This window comes from Myotis brandtii, unplaced genomic scaffold, assembly GCF_000412655.1.
Source record: "Myotis brandtii unplaced genomic scaffold, ASM41265v1 scaffold313, whole genome shotgun sequence".
Classification (NCBI taxonomy): domain Eukaryota; kingdom Metazoa; phylum Chordata; class Mammalia; order Chiroptera; family Vespertilionidae; genus Myotis; species Myotis brandtii.
The window spans coordinates 493,747-498,492 of NW_005361994.1; the positions used below are offsets into that span (position 1 = coordinate 493,747).

At 39.6% G+C, this 4,746-nt stretch overlaps 1 pseudogene; it reads right to left on the reverse strand.

Annotated features, from left to right (window-relative positions):
- LOC106726752 overlaps positions 1-4,746 on the reverse strand; it is a 40,282-nt pseudogene that overhangs the window by 1,871 nt on the left and 33,665 nt on the right.

The following is a 4,746-nucleotide window of genomic DNA, read 5'->3' on the forward strand; positions in this document are numbered from 1 at the left end:
GGGGGGGGGGTGGGTGGGGGCGGGAAGATGCCATCACGAACTGCTTTCCAAATGCTATAGTAAACCATCATCACAACCCTTTTTTAAAAAAATATATTCCATTGCCATTGACTTTTCACAGAGAGGAAGGGAGAGGGATAGAGAGTCAGAAACATCAATGAGAGAGAAACATCGATCAGCTGCCTCCTGCACAACCCCAACCGGGGATGTGACCGCAACCAAGGTACATGCCCCTGACGGGAATCGAACCCGGGACCCTCCAGTCCGCAGGCCGACGCTCCATCCACCGAGCCAAACCGGTCAGGGCATCGCAACCCTTTTTTGACAAAGGATGGATAGAGGAGCAATGTTGTGTGCTCAGCTCCAGAAGATTTTATTTCCCTCTTATGTAAACTACTTTATGTCAGAATATGAGTTTATATAAAATTAATGTGTTATATATACCAAGCCTAAATGACTTAATTTTGGATATATAGACATTTTTGATGATTAAATATTAGTCTGTAGTTATTGAAGGGCCTCTCAGGAATGACAGAGTTCCCAACCCTCCTTTATGTTTTGTCTAAAATAGGATTGAAAGGTTTTTAATAGACTTTAGAAGGCCTAGCAATCTCCATATATTCAGCCTTGCCTGCACTGATTTATTGGTGGATTTCCTGTGGAATTTTTATGTGACACTTGATTTCCCCTGCGGGGCTTATTAACTCCTGATTGGGTAATGTAAATTTCCAGCCAAGATTAAGCACAAACAAAGCCAAAGTTCATTTATTTTAATAAAGGCAAATTGAGGTTCTGAAGGTCTGGTGTTTCCTTCTCTAAATAAACTACTCTGTCAGAAGATTCTTTGTAAAATATTTGGTAGGAATTCCAAAGAAATAAACGTAATGCTCTAATTTCTGAGTTATGCATTAAAGTTTTGAAATTAAAACTGGTTCTATGTGCAAGTAATCTGTTTAAGTCTCTCCTTTCCCCCCCTTTTATGGCTCACAGGATAAACTGCTAGGAGAAATATTTCTGTTTCCTTAGGCCTGTCAACTTACCATCCCCTAGACCTTGTTATACTCATTCTCAACATAGAGATGGCATTTCTGCTAGTGTTCAGTAGTGACTATGAATTATCTAGCAGAGAAAAACTAATGATATACTTGTATTAGAAACTGTATAAACTCCTTACATATTTTTCATAACTTATTTCTCACACACACAAAAAGGCTGTTCTCATTGAATAGAGACTTTTCTTGGAGTAGTGACAACATGTGATAGAATTGCCCAAAGGGACATTTACAAGATACACTTGATGGTGGGAGAAGCTTGATTGGGAATAGGATAAGAAGGATGAAATTAACATTCCAGATTTCCTGGCTTGAGTGAACTGATGGCAGATTTACATGTGGGAAAGACATGAAGAGGAGTAGATTCTTGGTTAAAAGGCAAGAGAGTTAATAAACTAATATTTGGATATGTCGAATCCAAGATACCTCTGGGACATCCAAGAGATTCTGTGGACATTTTGAAATATATGTCTGGAGTATGGTAGACAGCTGAGGGTGTAGTAGTACATCTTGGAAGAGTTTGCAGAAAAGTGCATTAGAAACTCTGGATACCAAGGCTGCCATATTCTATATAATAAAAGCCTAATATGCTAAGTGTCCGTTCAACCAACAGAAGCATAATATGCTAATGATATGCTAAGGATGCTATACCACTCCCTATGATGTTTACTGACCACCAGGGGGCAGACACTCCAACCAGTAGGTTAGCTTGCTGCTGGGGTCCTGCTGATGAAGACTGAGTGAGATGGGCCAGATATGCCCTGGAGCCCTCCCCCAGTCCCTCCCTGGCTGGCCAACCTCCCATGTCCCTCCCTGGTACAATAGTGCTCTGGCGGGGTCCTTCAGTCTGGCCTGCACCTTCTTGCAATCCGGGCCCCCTTTGGGGGATGTCAGAGAGGTGGTTTCAGCCTGATCCCGCAGGCTAGGCTGAGGGACCTGACTGGTGCACAAATTCATGCACCAGACATCTAGTATATATATTTTTTCCTGCCATACTCTTGACACATATGTGGCTATATCACTCAATATATATACTTTTGAATAAATGAATAAGTGAGTCAGGGAGTGAATTAAAATAATACTATTAGAGAGAGGAGTTATGTCAAAGTGAAGACAATAAATATTTTAAATGAAGAAATTTTTTCCCTATTTAATCATTAATTATCTGCTTGTAATGTCCTACGCTCATTCATTCAGTAAATTGAATTTTTTAATATTTTTAAGTCCTCAACTTTTCTCACAATTCTGTATCAATCAGAAATTGCCACAATGCTGCTTAACAAACCACTCCAAAATTATTGCCTTAAGACAACAATTACTTGACTTCACACTGGTTGGGATTCAGTTGGTCTGGCCTGGACTTGTCTGGGCTTGGTTTTAGGCTACATGTTGGATCCAATTTTTCTCATGTGTCTCTTTTCCTCCTTCAGAACAGCAGCTAAGCTTCTCAGAGCAGATTTCAAAACTGCCTGCAGCCTGTTTCATATCATCCAAAAATGTCCAATAACTGGGCTCAAAATTAAGGGGCAGAGAAGTCCATTCCTACATAGAATCATGGAAAGGGTGAAAAGTTTTCAACAATAGTCCTGTCTACCACATTTGCCAAAACCAGTACCTGAAGTTTTATGGTCATCCCAACATGTTAGGTCAGTAAATTCCCTACTGGATATTTTTTCCTTGATGCGCCACATCATTTCTAAGGGGCATCACTTTGCATATTCCTACCAAAATACTTTCTTCACCTTTAGTTTCAATATTTTAAAGATAGGAACTTACATTCTTTTAGAGTACATTTTGGCTATGTTTTGGAGATTTGATTGCACAAAAGTTTTCAGGGACGGAAGAAGAAAGCAAAATGACATGGCCAAAGTAGCATTAAAGAAAAAAGATTATGTTTTATATGTGTGCTTTGTTTAGAGAAGGGGTGGAATCAAGAGCTGTATTGGGCATATTAAATTACAATGTCTGATTAAACATTGGAGCTGTCAAATAGATACTTGAAATTAGAGGTCTGGAAATCAGTTAAGAGATCAGGGCTATAAATTATAATTTTAGCAATCATACAAATATTGTTATGGTTTCATTTCAAGATATAAGGACATTTTGAATTAAGTGAGACTCAGTGGCTTGTTCAGTCACAGGTGGGTGAAGATGCTAGGACTCCACAGACAACTAATTTCCAACAGAGCTTGTTCCTGGCCTCCTCCTGCACACAGAGTAGGTAGTTAAAATCCATGAAAAACAACTAGATAAGTCAAGGAGCAGCTGTCTGCCAAAGGCTCATGGTTCTTGGCCTGGCCATACACTGCTTAACTCAGTGGATTTCCCACTATTACTCTCCCCATATTGGCCACTCTGGGCAATCAAACCTCCCTACCACCAAGGTGGCCTTTCTCACATCCAACTAAATTCTCTGACCTATTCCTTTACCTAAAATCCTCTTTTTGCCCTTCTCAGTGTCTTCCAACTTTACTCACTCTTCAGGGTCTTAAGCACATTAGTTCATGAAATCTCCTTTTATTTCCCCTAGCCCACATTGATATCTCTCCATATATATATTTACTTTAAAATTCAACACCCCTCTATTGTCTAATATCTACTTAACTGTCCTTGGGTTCTCAAGTGGTTTTCTTTCTGGTCAGATCATATCCTCTTTGTGGATTCTCATACCCTATTTATGAAAATATATTAATGAGAAAAATGTAAGCTTTGAACTTACAGAGATATAAGCTCAGCTTCTAGCTCCATGCTTTGTCCACTTGGGATGTTGGGCTACTGATTTAGAGTCTCTAAGCTCTCAGCTTTCTCTCATATTGGTTCTACCTCGTAAGCATGTTGTGGGCATGATATGAAATGGAATATGCAAAAACTTCTCTTACAATGCTCTGCACATTGCAAATTCTCAATAGATATGAGATTCCCTGATTTTCTTCTCCTTAGCACCTTTCGCATCTACCTAAGTATCGGGATTGCAATAGAAGTCACCACCTGCTATGTGGACAAAAGTAGGAGAACTATAATTGGTTATGAATTTCTGCACAGAATTTTTTGTTTGTTTGTTTTTCCATGCTCAATACCCCTCCTGTGACTCACTTGATTTTCTGAAATGTCCTTCTTAATCAAAGTGCTGTGTGGCCTGCAATTTTGCAAATTGAAGTGGATTGAAATTAGTTTTCTCAGAGAATTTCATGACACCCTCAGCCCCCTCCTGGAAATAATTGGAGACACCCTGGGGTTTCACAGACCAGGGCTCAGGAATCACGACTCTATGTGTTGCCTCACTTGTGCTTTTATGAGAACTAAATTGACAGCAGCAGTTCATTAGGGGAACGTGATTGAATGTGCACGGTTTGCTGATAAACTTGTAAGCACTTGGGGAACCATGAAAAATGCCTTCCTTTTCTCCAAAGAGGTTGAGCAGGAAAGGTCAAAGTGTAGGTGTGTGGGTATGTGTATGTTATAAAAATCAATTAGAAATACAATGCATTAGACATGCGTTTCTAATAAGAAATTAGTCAACACTAGGACAGCCATTTAGAGACATACTCAGTACTTCAGTTTCTTCCTATCTTGCATTTCCTAAAAGTAAAAAAAACAACAACAAAACACAAAATCATACCCCAACCTTGTCTTTGGTGTCTATAGGCTACACATAATTCAAAAGAAGGACAAAATTGGGGGCGGGGGGGGGGGG